Source organism: Felis catus, chromosome B1 (assembly GCF_018350175.1).
Source record: "Felis catus isolate Fca126 chromosome B1, F.catus_Fca126_mat1.0, whole genome shotgun sequence".
NCBI classification, from domain to species: Eukaryota; Metazoa; Chordata; class Mammalia; order Carnivora; family Felidae; genus Felis; species Felis catus.
In genome coordinates this window covers 13,041,681-13,064,214 of record NC_058371.1, presented here as the reverse complement: position 1 = coordinate 13,064,214, position 22,534 = coordinate 13,041,681, and the positions used below count along the sequence as shown (strand labels likewise).

The window sequence follows — 22,534 nt, the reverse complement described above, 5'->3', positions numbered from 1 at the left end:
TAACGTCCATCTTGCGATAGTCAACAAAAGAAGTCAGAACTTGTTAATCCCTCAACCATCATAAAAGTAGACAATATTAGCATTAGGAGCACAAAATATAAAAGGAGTAGTCTTTTGAAACCCTGCTACCCAGAGTGCTCTACAGATGAAAAGCAGACTTTCTCTTTATTACAATCACATCCTCACCCTCAAACATTTTTCTTTTGAATGGGCAGAAATGAGTTTTCTTTTTTTTTTTTTAAAGCAGTTTTCAAACAATGTGTTTTCTTGTGATAAGAGATCTGTTTTAATGTCTTGACAAAAGAGGCCCTTCAAAATGGTATGTTAAGGGGGGAAGCGTGAGGATTACAAATCACACTGATTTTAAAGGGACCCAAAATTCTGTAAAATTGCTCCACCCCTCGCCAAGTTCTTTCAGGGAGACGCATTTTTTTTTTCTGGAACGTTTATGTTAGACTTATGTGTTAGTTATCATTGTTTTGTAAAGGACAAAGAAAAGCCAGAGAGGACCCCTGTTAACATTTCTTAAAACTTGGCTCCCGTTACTCGTTTTCTAATCATAGGGGTAAATGTCCAATTAACGTATCCTCTTCCTAGAAATCTTCTCTGTAAAAATATTGCTTGGAGGGTAACAAATTATGAGGCTGACTTTACTATATTGTCTTGTTATATTCCCCCCACTGAAATAAATGTTTTCCTCTAGCTTCTTAATTTTACCACATTATAGTAGTCTCTAACACAGAATTTAATAAATTCAATATATTTCTTGTTTTGCAAAATTATTTGAAAAATAATTTAGAATGATTCTATAGACTTCTAGATCTCAATTACAGTGTAATAATTTATGCATGGCGTATGCAGGGACACCTGCCCCTTGGCCTCTTGTCTAACAATACACTAGACAAGAATTATTACTCCATAATTCACACCCTGTCATGTCTTATTGCTTAATTAAAGCACAACCTTCCTCTACATGACAAGCAATTGGACTGTTAACATTATAGATGATTATCCAACCTAGCATATTTTATTTTTACAACTTATTCTTTTTATGTACACACGATGCTCATTTCGGGTACACCTACCTCTGAAAATATGAAAAAAATCTGTGTCTTTACTTACTTTCTGGCGACTGTACAAATTGCCACTTGCGAAAACATGGGCAAAATATTGTATGTTATAAATTAGTAGTTTAGGTACTGAAATAACAGTGCAATGTCTATAAAGCAAATTAATGTGTGAATTTGAAGGCCTCCGAGTATACATAGCTTCTTTTCTCTGTTCTATTATTGATCAAGTAAACGGTGATGCATATGTACCTGCACTTGTAAAACAATATTTAAATAAATAAATGTGTAGGGTCTATAGAGGAAAACCTTAAAACTCTTCTGAAGGACTCAGAAGAGAATGACCAAATGATAAAACCTAGTATGGACATGAAGTACAAAGCACAAAGGTATTGCTTTTTTTTTCAAATGTATCTATGAAATTAATAATAATTCAATAAAAATTTAAAAAGCAACAGTATTTTTTAATATGACAAAATGAGACTACAGTTTTTGGGTTAAAAAACTTCTGCCTATAGGTACCATCTAATTTTTATTTTTGGTTTCTATTTATAGCAAAATTCCTTTTTGGGGCACCTGGGTGGCTCAGTCAGTTAAGTGTCCAACTCTTGGTTTCAGTTCAGGTCAAGATCTCTCGGTTCATGAATTTGAGCCTCGTGTCTTGGCACTCTCAGTGTGGAGCCTCTCTCTCTGCTCCTTCCCTGCTTTCTCTCTCAAAATAAATAAATAAACTTAAAAAAAAATCCTTCAGAGTGCTCTGGACAGATTACTTCCAATTTTCTCCTCTCATTTTCTTGAGCCAACTTCAAATAGATTTTCTCTTCTACCACACTACCGATGATCCAACATTGCTAATCCCATCCAATCTTCATGTTCCTTGACGTGAGGACAGCGTTTTACAAATGGCTCCCACTTGGCTTTCAGGAAACCACCCTTTTCTGGTTCCCTCCCCCTTCACTGACCACGCCTCCCAATCTTGACTTCTACACATAGGGGTGCCCATGTCTAAGCCTTTGGTGCTCTTTCTGCTCTGCCCACAACTGCTCTCTTAGTGGTTTCACCCAGTCTGGTTACCTAAACACCTTCTTTATTCTGGCAATTTCTAAAGTCCTATTTCTAACCAAGACCTGAATGACAGATTCTTATATTAATGCTGTTTACTTAGCATTTCCAATTGGACACTTAATAGGCATCTCAGGGTAAACGAGTCCAAAACAGAACTCTACCAAATTTTTCCTGCTACTCTTGCCCATCTTAATAAACTACAACTCCATCCTCCTTTGGAGTCATCTCTGGCTCTTCTTGATCTCTCATCTCATAGGCGACCCATCTGAAAATTTTGTATTGCCTCCAGAATATATTTATAATGTGAAACCACATATCGCCACTGCCTTCTCTCTCATCCTGGTCCAAGACACCATTATCTTTCCCTGGATTATTGCAATAGTCTCCTAACTAGTACACCTGCTTCCGCCCTTTCTCCTCTTCCATGTATTCTCAGCATAGCACCTGGGACTGTTGTTTTAAAACACACATCAGGTCATGTCATCTTCCTGCCAAAATCCTCCAATATTCCACATCCAGAAAAAGAAGTAACAAGACACATATAAGCACAGAGAACAAAAAACAATCCCTTAAAGGCTTTGCATCTTACATAGATGAAAAGCTAAAATTGATCAGTAGCCTCTAGCTATCCATCTCTGATTCTTCTATGCTGTTCCTCTCCTACCCACACTCCCGCTTTCCCTCTGTTCACCCCTTTGTGCCATTTTCCTCCAGTAGGTGTGTCCTTTCCCAAAGCTATGCACCTGCTCTTGTTCCTACCTGGACTCTTTCCCCAGCTACCTCCAGATGCCTTCTCTCACCCCTTTGCTCAAATATCACTTTCTCAATAAAATTTTCCTTATTCACAAAAGCACTTTCAAGCATCCTTCCCTGTTTTATTTTTCCTCATAGTACTTCTAGTTCTCTGTCTCTGTCTCCCTGTCTCTCTCTCTCTCTCTCTCTCTCTCTCTCTCACACACACACACACACACACACACACACACACACACTCTTATGTATTCCATCTAGAGTCTGTTTTTCCACACAAGAATGCATGACCTATGAAAGCCAGGATTTTTTTTCTTTAATCTATTTTGCTTACTGTTACAACCTTCCCGCCAAAATTAGTTCTTGGTACATAAAAATCCATGGGTGAATACTTGCTGAGTGAATGCATAAATGGTATGCAGATAATTAAAGGTATATGCATTTCTATGGAAGAAATATTAAGAAACTGTAACTAGGAATTATTTTAGAGGTAAGAGGCTTTTTATAAATGTCTGTGTTTTTTCTATCATTAGTTTTTGTTATTTAAAATTATAACCAAAATGATATCGACACTGATATCACAGGACTTTATAGGCTATTTGTTGTATTTTTCATACTACTGTCTTAAAAAAAGTAACAGATTTTATTTTAAATAAGTCCACACGAGCTTTAAAATTGTTATTAAACTTACAAGCAAGAAATTTAACCAGAGACCAAACACTCGTAGAATAATGAGTTGTCCAGCGACCTGAATAGTCCCACATCTAAAGAATTACATGCATTGTGAATGAAGAAAGAGTATAAGATACCTGTCAAATGACAAAAGCAGTAAGTATATGTAAGTGTTCTGTTTTGAAGACAAGAGAAGAGTTTACTGAGGTTTCCATAAACACCTTTCTCTGGATGTGGAATATTGGAGGATTTTGACGAGGAAAATGGCAACCAACATGCCTCTTGGTAAGTTCATTCATGTATCAAATAATAATAGCATGATTGTGATACAATATAGCAACTGGAACCTTGCATCTGATAGTTTGTGTTCGGCAACAGAAGAGAGTGAGCGCTGATCATATTAGCTTGAGTGATAGGCTATTATATTAATGGTTCCATTCCAGGCAGGGTGGTCCTGGCCCATCACAGTGCTGACTGTGCTCCATTTCGTAATGACTTACGGTTTTTTGTCGGGCATCAGCACTTTGATTACTAAACATATATGAGGAAAAAAGAAAACAAAACAAAACAAAACAAAACAAAAAACCTTGGTACTAATTCAGGCACATTTTACCAATTTAAATCCAAACGTATCGTTAACATAGTACTATCAAAGTACGTTGGGTTTTTGTGTTAACTGCATTAAAAATACGTGAATTCAGCTAGAACTATCTGCCAACTGATGAACATATGGTTACTTTTTCTACTAATAAATATTTCTACAGATATGAGACTAATGAAGCACAGTGATACTGCCTTTTCATGATTATTAAATACATAAATTCTCAAGAGATACGAATAGATTTAGGTCATTGCAAGCACAACTTCATAGAAAACTACTTGTAAGTACTGTAACTTGCTTAGCACATATCACATGATGAGAGACTGTGACATAAACACATAATTACAGAAAATCAAAATACATGCTCAGGTTTTTTGAGGCACAGGTTTCACGTTCACTATACCTCCATAATTTTTTCAAGCAGAAAATGTTATATTACTTATTGCGCAATGGTCTTGACACATTATATTTGGGGGCTGTTAGCCACCAAATAATAAAAAGATCTTACAGTCAAGAAGCTGTTCCATCTTTATTCCATTTCAGTCTTAGCGAGATAGTCTTGATGTTAAAAGCATTTTATATTTTTTTTTTACGAGATTATAAGCTCGGGATTTTCTGATCTCTCTCAATTTTTCTCCACTTCGGGTTTTCTCCCAGGTAATAATACAGCTATTTTGATAGAAATGTAGCCATCTTACGATTTTCTTTTTAAGTGGGTCTCCACATTTTTCACAATTTGAAACAGTGGGCACAGCAAAGAACACTGGAGTGGAAAGAGAAAGTGTGGGGGGAACATGTTCCCCTGAATGTATTAGGAGACCCAAAATCTTAAAAGAACTCCTTTTGAGCTTTGGTGCTAGGACAATATGGTTCCCCTAAATATTTTCCGATCTGTCATGTTTCCTTTGACCATGCATTGTCTCCACTTTGGCCAGTGCTAATTTTTTGGTGCGTTTAGGTTTGGTACTTTATTTATTATTTTCAAAACCTACTGCAGTGTTTCTATTGTTTGGGTTTTCTTTCCCTTTTGTTCTGTTTGCTTTCCCACTTCTCCTCATCTTGCTGGATCTGCTTTATGCTTAATAACTTCTCAATCTAGTTTCTTGTGGTCTTTATCCTTTTACACTTGCCTTTGAAAATCGCACACTGAGTGAAGCTCAGTCCCTATTTATATTTTGTCTGAATCACACATCATATTTTAACGACATATTTTAAATAAATAATTCAATATCCCAAATTTCCCATATTATTCATATTTCCTTGAAAATAATTGAAATGGTGGGCTTTTCATAACTGTTGAGACAGCTTTAAAAATCAGTGAATAAAACTCTGGAACAGAAATGAAGGAGTTTAGTATGGCATAATTGTCTTCATTTTTATCAAGTTGCTCTGTCTCTGAATTTTATTTTAGACTAATAAGACTCTAGATTATACCAAGTGCTTTATTTGATTTCATGAAGGTCAGAGCCTCAGAATACCTATAGTAGCATAAAAGAAATGGAGGAACAGAGAGCCTCAGAATGAAATAAACATAAAAGAAACATTTCAGTATGTTCCCCGGTGAGGCTGGGGGTTAGGTGTACCTACAGTTAGGTCCATTCCTGAAAAACCAAACTCAAGGACTAAGATTGGGTTTGATTTCAAACAATCCCTCCATAACATATGCATTGGTTGCTATGCAACAAAATTTAATATCAACAAATGATGCCAAGTGGTTTTTGCATACTGTAATTGGCTTGCAAGTTTTGCTGATTGAAAATTGCAAAGAGAGTGTGGTTATTTGAATTTAAATGGCTACGTTAAAAATGCTAATTTTTATAATTAAAAAAAAAACCCTACAACACCAAACCTACTTCTTAAAACTGAAGAAAAGAACTGCCTTCTGTGATAATAAATGTGCAACAGTCTGGAAAGTTTCTCTTCCACCCTTTGGGAAAGCATAGAACATATTGAAATAACTTTTTATGCTGGTCTACTCACCTAGCTTCTCTGATGAGTTGGCTGCGGAAAGCCTGTATAGAGACGGAGCTCAATTAGTGTAATTTATGTATCCTTGGACGTCAATCATTCCTGTTGAGAGGTGGGACTCCTAAGCTCTCAGTGCATTAATTAAGAGCTCATCTCAACAGAGCCATCTTTCTACCTAAGGACCAAAAAGAAAGTTTTAATTAGATTTTTAAAAGCAAGTATGTCATATATGAAAGCAAGTTTAGTTCTTTAGTTCGTATGCGAAGCAACAACTGGAAAGGGATATTCCAAACAATACAAAGGGCACGCGTTTTCAATCATCTGTGCTGGTGTAAGTAAAGGGGGGAGGGGGAGGCATCCATCTCAAACCTTGGTTTCGGCCCTTGGAAATCCCTTCGTGGAAATAACTAAAGTTTTGACTGTGTTGTTTCATTGCCAACGCAATTATCGGACCCCTGTCTAATTATTGACGCGGAGCCGGTGCTGTTGAGGACAGACTATGTTTTTCTCTGATGGCTGGCTTTTTGTTCCAGGCTGGCTTCAGACTGAATATGCGGTGGGCAATACAATGCAAGTTCAGCAAAACAGAGTGAGGGAACTTGCACAACACATCAATTTCATTGGTTCGGTGATGGAGCGAGCGTGCCGTTGCTCACTAACCTAAAAATACAGAGGGACTCGAGAGGGGGAAAAACTAGTGAGGCTCACTGATGTCAGCTGCCTGAGAGAGGCCGTTCTCCTGGAATGGCTTGTGTGAGGCCATCAAACATACTCCTTAGGGCTCACTTGGGAAATAATAGATACATTATTGATTAAAATATTTATAAATTAAGGGAGGGAAACAAATTTTAAAAGCCAGTTCAGAATCTAGAAGGGAAATATATCTACTAATAGCTATTAACCCCTCCCTCTTCATAATTAAGGTGGGGAGGTCAGGATGCATGCTTGGGAGAACAGAACCAAACGAGTTTGCCAATATCAAGAAAAAAAAAAAAAACCAAATAGAACACAAGGCAGAAAAACAATACTGAACAATAGAAACACCGTCATAAGTCACAGATATAATGAATACATTGCCCAAGCTCAAACATTCCAAAATATCAGTCCCAGAAAAGGTAGGAATGCAAATTCTCTGCTTTCAGAAGGGTTGCAGACAATGGGGAAATATAAAGCCAAGCATAAGAAGCACAAAATAAATGATGTCATAATTATAAGGGGGGTTCTAACCAGGATGACCGGCACCCTGGGCAGATGACTCAGGACACAAGGGAAGCTGAGCTCACCGGCTCCACATTAACACAACGCGTGCTCCAGTGTTTCTCATGGCTAGTATATTTCATTTTGGTTTTCTAAGGGAGGGTGTTTAGGAAATCCAGTTACCGTATATGTTATCAATTTCCCATCTAACTAGCATACTCGATGCGTACTGAATAACAGCTACAAACCTGACAGAAGAAACTATAGGTTTTATAGGTATGTGGTTTGTGCAGTGTGTTTCTAAATGATAGTGTAGGAGGCAAACATTCCTATGTAGACAATTTGTCAAAAGAACAAAGCTGGAAAACTGTAACTCATCACTTATGTTAATGTTCATAAAGATATTTTATAATCCTTTCTCGACTCTTTCCCCTCACATATTTTCCCAGCTATTTTGCCTCGTTTATTGTGCTGCATAATGTTTATTGCACAATACATAGAGTAGTACTCCCCAGATACAACTTGGCAATTGTGCTGGTTACACCAATCTTGTGTGCCTGAAAAATTTATGTAATACAATATCCTGTCTTTGAGTACCATTTTTGTGTCCTTCAATGCATCTTTTTATTTGCATTTAAGCCAGGGTAGATTACAAAGCCAAACTACCTCTTTACTATACTCAAGGATGTCTACATGATAATATTAAGATACATAGTTATTTATGTTTTACGATTGTGTTTTAATGATTGTGACCAATTTGTATACCTCAGGAATCTCTTTGTTTTCTAAGCAATGTTTAAATTATCTTTCTAACAGACTCAGGGCAGAACATGTTAAAATTAAAGAATATTTAGTACAATTGTTTTCAAAGAAGAGATACGTCAGGATGTGTTTTCCCATGGGGTGTCAGCTTTTTTCATTCCCCACCTCCCCCGAAATTAGGTACAATTAGTTTTGTGAACTGAAGGCAACATTTTTAGCACTGACCATGGCCACTCTGTTATACATTCCCCGTCCGTTCCTATGGGCCGTGTTTCTTAAGAGCATGGAGGAGGAAACAGGCTTCAGAGCAGGTGGTCAATTTTTATGCTTTTAGCCAAAAATATGAATTTTCTCACTACTTAATTTGCAGCTTCACAAGAACCCAACTTTATGATACTGGAGTAGAAGGCAGCCCTTTCCTAAATGAAACTCCAATGTTTTGATTTAAGATATTTTCTCAACTTAATGACACCTTTTGGATGTGCTAAAACAGAAGCCCAGCTCACATTGTAGCTGGAACAATGTACCCGTACGAGGCTCTGTGATCTGTTCCCTTATTGGTTGCAATGGTGTGATGGCATTGCAAAGAAGAAACCCTGGTCTATGTTTGGAGAATGGCAGCTGATGGAGACCGGGGTTCACCCTCTGCCCCACCCTGATGATGCGAAATCATATCATTTTTCAAAGATTCTGAGTTTGTGTCTCCACCAGGTCATTGACCAAGACTCTCATCTCCTCAGAGAATGATCCTGTGTTACCAACTACCTGCTTCTAATCTGTCCTCTGTTAGCAGCCACCATGACAGCTGCAGGACAAGAAAGTACATGGCCTTGTCTTTTCTCCAAAGATTTTGTGAGCCTACTCCCCTAGGTTCCAGGCATTCTGGCAGGGGTCATTGATATGCACCAATTTGATGAAATGGGGGTTGATTAAAAAAAAAAGTGAGCCCCTGTAGTGACATCATAAAGGCTCAATCTGTTGCCATTCAAATTTTAATTCATTTGCTATTTAAGAATAGCATAACTGGAGTTGGTATTATTGTTTTGTTAATGTTATTTGAGTGAAGACCTTCGCATGAAGCCCTGTGGCCCAGAAAATAAAGACTTAGAGTACATTTACTCATAGAATACTTTCTACCAGGTGGGCCAGTAAATTCTTTTGAACATTTAGCTAATTTATTCAGTGAAATCCGTCAAGCTAGCATATACTAATTTGCCACATTTTTTATACTCATGGGACTCGTATCCAAAGGCAAACTATAATGAAGCTGTAGATAAAATGACCCAGTTCTATGTTGTCTTATCACTGGTGATTAAGTGTGAAACAACAGGTCTATTGTCTGACCTCCTCTACCCTTTTTGAGAAATGATATTAGAAGTGATATAAATTCCTTTTTATATTATATAGTGAGAAAAAATATGGACATTAAAATACAATATTGGGGTCAAAAATATGTATATCATTAAATTATAAACGGGGACTTCCAGTAGCCTTTAAATGATGAAAACACCAATTCTGAGTTTATTTTATAAATCAGTTGTGAAACTCATTATCAGAGATTTTCATATTTCTATTAACGAGATTCCATATAAAAAACTTTACAGATAGTAGTTCAGCCGAGGAATGTGAAGGAAGGACAAACCAAGTCTAGAGTCGTAGACTGTGTGGCTTTGGAGAATAAGACTGGGCTAGTGTTCTGCAAAATCTACTTGTTTAGATAGATTTTTCCCTAAGCCATAGAGGAGAGATGTCTGAGTGGGTTATCAGTCTTTTATCTTTGACGTTTTATTATTTAGTTTTAATGCTGAAATATTTTATTGTACACGAGCCTAGAGGTTTTCTGCTTTGATATGTTTATAAGACAGAATAATAAATAAATGATGATTTAGTCCACTATTGATGTCAGGATTGTAGTAAGCTTCATATTTTTTAAACCTTTTCCCAATTCTGACTTAGGAAAATGATTAGTTTCTAGTTACTTTCTTGACATCTAAATCGTTAGGGGGAAAACAGTCCCCTCCAAAAGTTTCCTGGGCATTAGGTTATGTAAGTGGTGTCGACTAATAGGAACTTGTGTTGAATGTTTCATGTACCAGATTGTGTCCTTGTAACTTTTCCACAAGTTTAATAATAAAGGGGAGCAGTAATTAATGTACTCTCTTAAGAACATATTCAGATGTGAATTGGGAATGAAAGATCGGTCCCTCAAAATAACAAGCTTGGCGGTTAGTGAAACTATTCAAACACTTCACAGGTGAAGCACACTGGCAAAAAAACAGTAAGGGAAATCCGTATTCATTTATATTCTTTTTTTTCATGTTTATGTATATTCTTAAACAGTATGTTTTTTCATAGGCTCTCTTCTTTCTGTGTTCATGTAGATTCCATATATAGAGGCATAGTAACATACACTACCCACACATATTAATTGCATTTTTATTAATTTAAATGATTTCATTTTAAAGAAGATTGAGAGTGGAGAACTTTTTAATATTCCCCAAATATTCAATATTTCCAAATAAGCTTATAAATGTCATGACATTTGAAAAGTTTCACTCTTTCATTGTGGTATACAATTGATATATAATATCAATATATATATATATATGATATATATATATATCAATATCAATATATATATGATATATATATATATATATAACATTATATTAGAATCAGGTGTACAATATAACGATTCGGTGTTTATATACAGAAAGTTTCACTGTTATTAGGCCATTGCCTTAAAATCCCTATAGAAACTATACACAGGATATCACAGGGTATTTTTAAAAGAACTTTTTCGTTATCCTATAGTCCATTTCTACTATCAACAGTAACAGTTTCTATCCACTGTTTTCATATTCTCAATAACCCAAATCAAGGAGAAACACAAACAAGATTTTTTTTCCAGTGAGCTAGAAAATCTTGAGACGGAGGGTCATATTTAACCAGTTATACTTCCACATAAAATATGAATCGCTTTGAAAAGTCATCTCCTGCAGTCAACATCATCCAAACAATAAGTCTGCAATTGGCTATAGGTATGCATATATGTCTGTCTATTTGCATGTATGTGTTCAATGCCAAGTAAAAATCTTTGACAGCTTCCTTTGTTGGTCTAAGAAATGTGTGTAAGTGGTGATGATGTGGGGGGTGTAAATGAGGCTTAACCGGTTCCTTCACACATGTATTTACATAATGAATCTTTATTTAGCCCCCATGGAAGTGCCCAGCACTATGCAGTGTTCTAGGAATGAAGTAATGAGCGAAACAGATGAAGGCCTTGCCCTCACTGAGCTTCCCTTTCAGTAGACGTACAGATGCGACGATTCCCTAAGACCTCGATACATTTATCCAGCCTCCTCATTTGTCTTTTTTATGAGCCTTGGCAACCTGATACTATCATCAATTTGGTGATTTTCGCTTTCCAAAAACATTTGAAAACATACTTTGTGTTGAAGTCTGATTTGCCGCATAAGATGATTGAAAAAGCAATTCTAAATTACTTCTAGGCATTCAGTATAAAAGGAAATTTTCAAAGATACGTTTATGGCTTAATAATTAAATCTGGGTGAATATGCCTGCTGGGAACTTCTGCAATAATAAAATAGAATGGCAGGTTCCAAGCCGCAAACAAAGAACTTTTTCTTTCAAAGATCTGAGTCACAGCATATTAGTATTTAATAGATTCTACATTTTTTTAAATGCATAATGCCAGAATTTCATGGTAAGGAGTCTTGAATAATTATTCAAGCACAATCCAAAAGATTTCGAAAAACAAAGCATGGGATGAAAATATTCAACAACATAACTATTTTAGAGATTCTAAGTGCCTGAAACAGTAAGATATGATTGTTTTGATCTCAGTCCTGGAGCTTCCTCTTTACTTCTCCCTCTGCCCCATAAGATATTCAGAGATTCAGTCTCTTTCTGCCTTTTACAAACTAGTTCATACCTGGTCACAACATCCCAATAACTACATGTGATGCCCACAAAATGAAATGGCCCTCTGGGACAGCACTGATGTTGACCCATGGACCTCAAAGTGCTTAAGTGTATGTAAAGCTAAAAACAAAACCATACAAGCATGCATGAATTAGCGACTTCTCTTGAGACTCTGAATTCAGTCACCCTTTCTTGATAAAATGATGGCAGAAAACATGATGCTAGTCTCCAGAGAGAAGCAACAGCTCCTATTATAAAGATAGGTGAACTTTCCAAGGGTTCCAAAGATACACCTAAATTCACTATAAAGAAGACTCGGTAAAATAACTCCATCTTAAGGTCATATTTTAACATAAATAGACTTCAGAAAATTAGACTTAATTATGCCTTTATATCGATTTCCATCTATCAATATTTAGCTATTTATCTGTCTTTAGAAGTCAAAGAAAAATAAAGTTCTACCTTCCCTCCATGGCAATAACTGAAGCAGGAAGAAACGGCTTGCATAATGAGTTTCATTCCAGAGGTCCAAGGACAGAAATGCAAGCCCCAATCATCCTCTGTATTTTCAGGCCATATAAAATCACAACACTTTAGGGTACTCTCAGAACAGTTAGGCGATTCTAATTTGTGTCCGTTCTCCTCCTTCACATCCGTCTCCATCAATAATTGATAAAGCAACAACGGGTCTTAGCTGACTTTTTAATTCTAATATACAAAAATGATCTCCTGGAAATAAATTAACACCTATACAATAGTCTGCAAATGGATTGAAAGTAATCTGGTGGTTCTTAAGACGCTCCATGGGTTCTGTTTTGTTTTTGAGTCAAGTTTTCACTACACGTATCTGCTCACTTCACCCCCATGCTGTCCCCACCCTGCTCCCACCTCAAAATACAAGTTCCTGTCACACTGAGGCACAGACTCATTCCATTATTTCTGCCCCTTCTCTTGGTTTGCTCTCCAATTTTCTCTTAATTGGTACTGAAATATCAACAGTGCCCATGCAAATGTTATGCAAATATCAAATGGAAGGCTTTTTTTTTTAATGAGAAACACAATTGATAACTGGGTAAATATAATAACTGTGCTAGTTACAGTTCACCTGATTTATGCAAAGAGTATGTGGGGTAGGTGGATTTTCAAAACAATGGCTACTTGGCACTTTATGAATCATGATGCTTTTATTTCATCTTTTTTTAGTTTAGAATCTTAGAAAGAAATGAAGACTTCGCACACTCCTGCACTTAAGAAACTGTCATAGGAAATAAAACCAAAATAACCCGAATTAAGTGAATAGAGGGATGCCGTCAGATGTGTGGACACGGGTGAAACTTTCCTTTTACTACATGGCTTCAAAATCCTGTTTTGGTGTGCTCTTACTCTGTGTGTGTGTGTGTGGGGGGGGTAATTTCCAAGTTCAAGGTCATTTCTTGCCAAGGTGGCTGGGTGTGCTTCTTTTCCTCCATATATCTCATCTACTCTTCTAGCCCCTTCTCCCACCACCCACCCATCCAATCAACTCTCAGTCCATTGCTATTGCTGTTAGGTTTCCTGCCTCAGGCTGTAATTAAAGCAAATTGGAAGAGGAAGTAGGGAAATCTGACAGCTAATTTTGTGTCTGATAAGTAAAAGATATGCAGAGAATTTTTTTTTTCTTGGACTCATATTCTTCTTCCTTTCCCATTTAATTTTAGATTCCTTCTGCCTTTGAGGTTTTTATGTAAGTTAGAGATTGATATATAAATAAAATACAGTCTGGCCATATCCCATTCATCTTATATACTCCCTTAAGTCACAGAACTGACTCTAGTGCCCAGGGAGGTTAGATCACCAGAACAATCTTGCTCAGTGCAAAGTTTATTGATAATAATGTTCATTTGTCTCTTTACTTTGTTGATATATAGTACAGCGCACTGTGATAATTTTACTTTATTTTATATACGTCTGCCCAGTAAAGAGAACTGGACATTCAGTTCTTTTCATCAACCACCCTCAGAAAAATCAAGCCCACGTGACTGACATCATCCTAGTTCAACATGTTAAAACCACACTATCTCGCACAGGGTAGGTATTCAATAAATACTTGTTACATTGAACTGAACTTTATAAAATACACCCTTATTAAACAATATTGAAATAATACTTTTAATAATGACTTACTTACTAAAAGGAATCTTCAGTAACATTAAAACTTAGCAGAGATTCCTATAAATAGAATATTTGTCCATTTCTTGAAAGAATAGAGAACTTTAAAAAAATTAATGTTTATTTATTTTTGAGAAAGAGACAGAGAGAGAGAGAGAGAGACAGGGACAGAGTGTAAGTGGGAGAGGGGCAGAGAAAGAGGGAGACATAGAATCGGAAGCTGGCTCCAGGCTCTGAGCTGTCAGCACAGAGCCTGACGTGGGGCTTGAACTCATGAGCTGTGAGATCACGATGTGAGCCAAAGTCTGACACTTAACAGGTTTTTTTTTTTTTTTAACATATCTGATATGGTTTTATGTCCTTATCACAAAATGGATACAATCTGAGTTAAAGACTCCGTGGACTCTAAGTTATAATTCTCTCAGATCATTTGCACAGAAGTAATTTAAGTAATCAGAACATGGGGGCGCCTGGATGGCTCAGTCGGTTAAGCATCCGACTTCGGCTCAGGTCATGATGGCGCAGTCCGTGAGTTTGAGCCCTGTGTCGAGCTCTGTGCTGACAGCTTGGAGCCTGGAGTCTGCTTTGCATTCTTTGTCTCCTTCTCTCTCTGTCCCTCCCCTGCTCTCACTCTGTTTCTCTCTCTCTCTCTCTCTCTCTCTCTCTCAAAAATAAACATTAAAAAATTAAAAAAAAATTTTTAAATAATCATAGCATGCATGAAGTTCATGCTTTTATCTGGGTCATCTACAACCGATAAACTAGAACAGATTTTTTATAATCTTTATGCCATCTTCAGAAATTTCCATTTTGCACAGTGAAAACTGTTGTTTGGGAACAGTCAAAAAAAAGCAAGTATCACAGATCTTGCACAACTAGGTATTTATTTATCCAAAGGATACCAAAGTGCTTTTGGTATTGAAGGGGCACATGCACCCCAATGTTTATAGTAGTGCTTTCAACAATAGCCAAAGTGTGGAAAGAGCCCAAATGTCCATCGACTGACGAGTGGACAAAGAAGATGTGGTATATACACACAATGGAATATTACTCAGTGATCAAAAAGAATAAAATTTTGCCATTTGCAACAAAGTGAATGCAACTAGAGTGTATCAGGCTAAGCGAAATAACTCAGAGAAAGATAAACATCAAGTGAGTTCACTCACATGTGGAATTTAAGAAACGAAATACATGAACATACAGAAAGAGAAGGAAAACTAAGGAGACAAACCATAAAAGACTCTTAAATATAGAGAACAAACTGGGGGTTGTTGGAAGGGAGGTGGCTGGGGGGATGGGTTAAATGGGTGATGGGCATAAAGGAGGGCAGTTGTTGGGATGAGCACTGGGTGTTATATATAAGTGATAAATCACTAAATTCTACTCCTGAAACCATTATTACACTATATCGTAACTAGCTTGTATTTAAATAAAATTAAAAAAGATATCAGAGATCTTATTTTGTTAAACATATAAAAAGAGCATGAGTCACATTTTTACTTCGCTGTCTGAATAGCTTCGATCCCACAGCTTAATTTTGGAAGTTGCATTAGCCACATGTACAAGTTACACTAGAAGCCTGTTCATAATTACCATGTAATTACAGAATGTGGCCTGCTGTATTGTTCATAAGATTTCGATTATATTAAATTATGAAGGCATAAAAACTGTAACAAGTCAATTTTCTACAAATCCTGAGACATTATAAAAACAAAAGAAAGCAACAAAAACCTGTGGCAGACTGCTTGTTTTCCTACTACTTCCCATTCGATTTCCCCCTTCTTCCTGGGGACATAACTGTCCAGAAAACAACGTTCCAGCCTCTCGAAGGTAGTGTGGCCATGTATTTAAAATCAGGTTAATGGAATGTGAACAGTCACCTTTCTCTGGACATTGGCTTTTCCACTCTTGTCACTGGCTGGAAGACGGACATAGCAAGGACCCTGCACTAGCTCCAACAACAAAAATAACGCCCCTGTGGGCTTGCACATCAACAACATGGAGGCACACGCTTCCTGAATGACCCAGTGGAGAACAGGCACCCTGCCAGCCTAGACCAGCTGACCGCTGCGTGAAAGAAGAATACATCTTATATTACTTACGATGTGGTGCCCAGGAGGTTCCTTTCTAATTGAACGTAAACTTCACCCTACTATATCTGTTAGTGATATGGTCACAAAAGTTTCCTTTGTAACATAAAGCTAGTAAAAACCACCCGATGGCATTTTCACAGTCCTCTGAAGAGTACATTATGGACTTCCATTTTTTAGACTGCCTCCATTAACAGAAGCTTCTCTTCAGCTATATTCTTGCATTTGTTCTTTGCAGGAAGGAGAGGATGGCTGAGATCCCAGAGTCACCGTGAGAAGCACAGGTAAATCATGTCACTCTCCACTCGTCGTTCAGATAACATCGATGGCTCCTGACTACCTTTTGAGGCCACCTCCTCCAGAGATGCTATTTTCACTTTTCCAACTAGGTTAATAAATTTTCCTTTTTCTGAATGCCCACACAATTGTATCTGTGCTCAGGGACTTTCCTGCATTTATTGCAATTACATGTATGTAAACTTTGTTTTCTATGAAAAGGCAAGGTTCCTCAATGAAGAATATATACCCAATCCGTATCACTGTAGAATTCAGTGTTTTGCATGTACTTGAAGCAACTTAAGTATATGTTGATTATAACAGTGAATAAACAAATTCTCATGCAGGAAGTTATAAAACATCTCCTATTAAGCTGAAGTAAATAATATAATAATGTATCCTGGATGGAAAAAGACATTGTACTCTGACCCAGAAGCCATATAAATTGACAAGGATAATAATGATAATAATAATAATAATAATAATAATAATGTATTTTCTGCCATTCCATTAGACACAATTAATTGAATTGACTATTATATGGGAACCGTGATTGTCTTTTAAACCGAACACCATAATTTCTTTTCAACTGTACTAGATAAAATTTTTAAAAGGCAAGAACATGACTCGACTACAAACTCTCGCTACATTATATAGTTAATCACACAAAGACCAGACTGATCTGATTTTGGTGGGAAAATCTATAAGCCATTTTAAAAATCATGTCTGATATTTACTCACTGGCTATCTTATTTACTAGGCTTTATAAGATCAAATCAGGTGTCACCTACCAAATTAAGGCACAGTAGATTCTTGATTGATTCTGAAGTTAACATTAGGGCTAGCCATCAAAACTGTGAGTTTTCAGGTGGTTCTTATTAGCTGACTCCCAGTCTAATTAGAACCTGGAAATGCAGAAAACATTTTTGACTTGTTCCTATTACTTCAAAGTCTGGGATCCGGAAAGAAAAGATCTCAAATAGGCTTAGCAAGGCACTTATAGATTTTTTTTCTACTCAGTTCTCAAATGCTCTTACTTGAATGTAACCTAATGTGAAATATGACTTCAGTAATAAATATGGTAAATATCTTCTCTAATATTTTAAACGCTACCTTTCACTGAGGCAAAAGAAAACTATGCTTTTAAATAGATTATGTAGATTAGATAGTATTACATCACACAATCATCAAACGTTTTTCTCAAAAACTTTTCCTATCCTTGGGAGACTAGAAAAACATAAAATAGAAATTCAGTACTAATATTTCATGGCTGTATGAATTTCTACAAGTTATTTAACCCCTCTGAGCCACAGTTTCTATGTATTTAAAGACTGGGATGAGAAATACCTACACAGTGTATTAATATACAAAGTAGATTATAAAACTGCATGTAAAATACTCATGATATGACCTAGAACAGAAGACATTCATCGCACATAAAGTCCTGTGATACTTGTATACAGTGGGGAAGAAAACTGGTATTATTCTACTCACTTCACCCTCCCAGAAACCTTATTTTGCATATAGTGGATGGTTAAAAATGATCTATTCCTTATTTTTCCAATAAATAATTATATTCTGTAATTTTTCACAAAATTTGGTAATTTTGTAAAACATTTATTTTTCTACACTATATAATTTAGGTAAATAATTTTATATTTGAATGACTAAATATATTTCTAAAATATTAAGCTCTCATTCTCTATTATCATTTCTTTCTTTCTTGATCCTTTCCTGTTAGTGTTTAAACACTATTAAGAATCTATATATTTTTGAAAGGCAATTAAGAATAATGGCATCCTTCACTTGAGACTTGGCATTCAAGATACAAAGTTTTTTGCTAGAAGCATCATCGTTAAGATCCTATGGTACTGATACCAGAATTGAGAGAAATGATGAATGAAATGCAATAGGTAGTCTTGAACTAGATCTTAGCTTTTATTTTTACTTTATTTTAATTTCCGCGCAAGTGCGAGTGCAAGAGGGGCAGAGAGAGGGGGAAAGAGGATCCAAAGTGGGCTTGAGAGACCCATGCAGGGCTTGAACTCTCGAACTGTGAGGACATAACCCGAGCTGAAGTTGTATGCTTAACTGACTGAGCAATCCAGGGACCCCAATACAATTTCAAATGTATGAAAAAAGTAAATGTTAAAAATCCAAATAAAGAAGTAAACCTGGTTTCAGAGACATACAGCAATTTATATGCATCCATTTAATACTTTCCCTTCCTAAGATCCCCTGAAACAGCAATGAAAAAAAAATGTATTCACAAACCCACAAAACAGGACGCATGAGGAAGAAGAGAATAGCAAAGGAGGAGTGGTAATGCATTCAGTGGATTAAGGAAGCTAGAACCTAAGCTGACGGCTGAGAAAGCTGTAAAGCGGTCTCTTCTGTCTTGCACTGTGCATGAGGGCCTGAGTCTGGAGATTTACCCTCCTGAGAATAAAACACAGGATCTCTAGACTGGGGGACAGTGACACAGTTGATGGAGTTACTATTTGCCAAATGAGAATTTAAAAAAATGTGTATTTACTGAAAGCTGAGACTCTCTCTCCCCTTCCCATCCCTTTCTCTATTCCCTGAAAACTGGCAATTTGGACTTTAGCCTCAGGACAGAACACTAATAGAGGATTTTCTGGGGATTCTGACTGGCTCAAGAAGAAATCGGAAAAATACCTGACAGCAGGTAGCAATAAAAAGCAGTGACATCTCCCTAACATCAAGTTCAAAGTCAACACATTCTACCTAAATTAGTAGAATCTTCATTTAATATTGTATCCCCAGCTTTTAAATATAAACAATCAACCAAAGGTGACCAGAAATCTAAAGAAGGTTTTAATATAGAAGATGTAGATTGAAACAAATTAAAAACAACAACAACAAATCGAATAGTCACTATGCAGGAAGAAGAAAGCTTTGAAATACATACATCTTCCCAAAGAGATAAGAAAAATTACTGTGCTTGTGAAACAAAACAGGATGCTATTAAAAATAAAGTGCGTTTGGAAAACAAGCTTTTGGAAAGTAAAAACATGGCAGAAGAAATGAAAAATTTGACAAAGCATTGGAAAACAAAGTTGAGGTGGCCTACGATGGAAAATAGACAATACAATATTAGAGAACCAGTCCAGGAGGTATCATTCCTAAAAGGAAAAAAAAATGAAGAAAATGGACAATACATAACCATTAAGTCAGAAATAGTGAAGAGGTCAAGATTTTACTCTACTTGAAAGTTAACAAGTTAGTCTATCACAAATTTATAAACATATGTGGATAGAAGACACAATAGCCCCCCATCAGAAATACAAATTATTTATTACTCCAAGCAAAAACAGCAGCAGGAACAGCATTTTGGGTTGGTTCCCTATGCCCCAATCCCCACCGCCCAACACAATGAGGGCTGGATTTTAACTTGTGTGCACCAACCATGTGGTGTGGCATTGAGGAGGCATCCCAAATTTTAGAACACTAAGCTTTTATAGGCTGCCGACCTACCTTGTCATTCTCCTCCCAGGAAGAAAGAGATCATGCACTATCCTGGAATGTAAGCAAACACTTTGAGGGAAAAGCAGAAGGCTTTAATCTTTACTAGTCTAGAACATCTCTGGGGAAGCGTACTTCTAAATCTTTCTAGCGTGATACACTATCTCTACTTTCTAAAACTGCTTATTAAAAATGTCCTCTGCTTAGAATGCTCACACTGTACAGGTCCAAACTCTGAGAAATCATGGAGAACTGTCTTTCAACAATCATCAATAAAATAATTTAATAAAATTTCCAGAGCCCAATGAGTCCTTAGTCCACTTGATGAATACAGACCTTCACCAGAGCACATCACTGTGAAACTTCCAAACTTGTGGCTATGCCAAATTCTTTAAAAAGTTTTCAGAGAGACAAAAATAGTTAATATACAAAGGTATAATAACCTTTGACTTCTTAAATGCAACATTGGAAACTAGAAGACAATGGAACGATGCCTTCAAACTTCTGAAGGAAAATTACTTCATGTTAGACTTCTATCCCCAGCTAATTAAACTATCAACTGAGGATGCAATCAAGATATTTCCAGATATGTAAAGTAAATAAGAACTTTACTTCTCATGTTCCTTTCTGATTTAGCTACTGGAGAATATATTCTACCAAAATAAGAGAAAAAAAATTCTAGAAAATGAAGAAATGGGTTCCAAGAAACCGAAAATCCAACACGGAAGAAAGGCATCAAGGGTTCAAAGCATAACAAATGGAACTCCTAGAAAAACAGCTCCATAGTAGGTAACGGGTCTGGATTGCCAAGGTTTAAAAGAAAATGTTGAGGGCTGGTTTCACTAACAAGCCCATGTCACTGTACAATTTTTTTTTAATTAAGAATGCGATGCCTGGCTGAGTCTGTCCCACGTTATTATCTATACTTTGTCTTGACCATTTGCTGGTGACACTCCTGTTCTCTTCTCCATGTCCCTGCTTTAAGTTAGTTGAATATGCACATTTTACCAAGGCAGTATTCTGTTCTAGTCACATCTGAGGTAGAAGTTGGCCATAGTGAGTTCACCAAAAAATAAAAATAAAAAATTACAGAAAAACTCTCTCACCTGATGGCATTCTCATTGAACAGCTAGTAGCCTGGCCCATGGTGGCCCTTCTGAATGCCCTTCATGTCATGAGTCTTATGCTTATCAGAACTCACCTATTGGGCTTTGCCCAGTGAATTTGCCAGTGTGTCCTCGAATATTCTTTACTATTAAATATCATATTTTGAGGAATATTTTTAAAAACTTGAGACTTTGAGGAAAATTGAGGAAAAACAATCAAATGAAATATAAATAGTAAAAGAAGAAAGGGATGGAAAATTGTGTCTATGCTGTCATCACTTTTTTAAAAAATGTACCATATGGATAAAATACGTATACAACAAAATATATTAGTACATTACAAATACTTTTAATTTTATTAATTGTATCCTTCCATATTTTCCCGTGTGCTACTAAAAACAAGCATTAATTTCAAAATCAGAAAGTATATTAAATACATCTACTCAAGAAACAAAGCTCCTCTGATCCTAATGATAACTTCTAGTGACAGCCTTCCTTTGCCTTCCCTTTATGTTTACTTGAAAGAGTGGTCTACAATCAATGTCTCCAATTCCAACCCTCCCATGACTCTCAAATGTCATAGCACTATAGCTTCTGCCCATACAATCCACAGAATATACTCTGGAAATGTCACCAGTGGATATTCTTCAGTCTTCTTATTTCATCTAGGAGTTTCATCCAGCCAGTGTGCACTGAGTGCTTACTATGTGCCATGCTTTGACCTAGGCTTCACACCACTGACCACTTCCTCCTTCATAAAACACTCATTTACCTTGGATTCCATGACACCCTGGTCTCCAGTTCTCCTTTCATTTGATCATCCCTTCTTGTTTTTTCCCTTTCATTCTTCTGTGTGTCCTCTGAAAGTCGCCACAAAAGCCTGAAAATCTGTGGCTCCCTAGAGACTTTTCATCATCTTCTTCTCCATTTCATTTTACAAATTCTTGAAGTCACAGAATGCGCTCACCACGCAGCTTCCTTCACTGTCTATTGTTGACTCCAAATTTATGGGGCGCCTGGATGGCTCAGTCGGTTGAGCGTCCGACTTCAGCTCAGGTCATGATCTCACAGTCCGTGAGTTCGAGCCCTGCGTCGGGCTGTGTGCTGGCAGCTCAGAGCCTGGAGCCTGTTTCAGATTCTGTGTCTCCCTCTCTCTGCCCCTTCCCTGCTCATGCTCTGTCTCTCTCTGTCTCTCAAAAATGAATAAACGTTAAAAAAAATTTTAAATATCCTGTCACATTGCTCCCCAGATCTCCAGACCAAATACTGATCAGCCTTAGTGACAATTGCACATGTACGGCCCATAGGTACCATGGATATAACACATTCCAAATTTCATTATTTAACCAAAACAAATCTTATTTTTTCCTACCCTATATTTTCTAACTTGGTGACAGATACACC

General features: G+C 36.7%; 1 protein-coding gene and 1 long non-coding RNA gene across 10 annotated transcripts in view; one reads left to right on the top strand and one right to left on the bottom strand.

Moving 5' to 3' along the window:
• The window catches only part of TENM3 (teneurin transmembrane protein 3), a 1,304,603-nt gene that overhangs the window by 981,971 nt on the left and 300,098 nt on the right, over window positions 1–22,534 (bottom strand). For all 9 annotated transcript variants that reach the window (XM_045056763.1, XM_045056767.1, XM_023252313.2 and 6 more), the window contains one exon: window positions 6,133–6,295. The gene's annotated coding sequence lies outside the window, so the exon portion shown is untranslated. The remainder of the gene's footprint in view (window positions 1–6,132; window positions 6,296–22,534) is intronic.
• LOC123385165 lies at window positions 7,485–16,682 on the top strand. The gene is made up of 2 exons (XR_006597322.1): window positions 7,485–7,593; window positions 16,501–16,682. It is a non-coding gene; the product is annotated as an uncharacterized LOC123385165 (long non-coding RNA).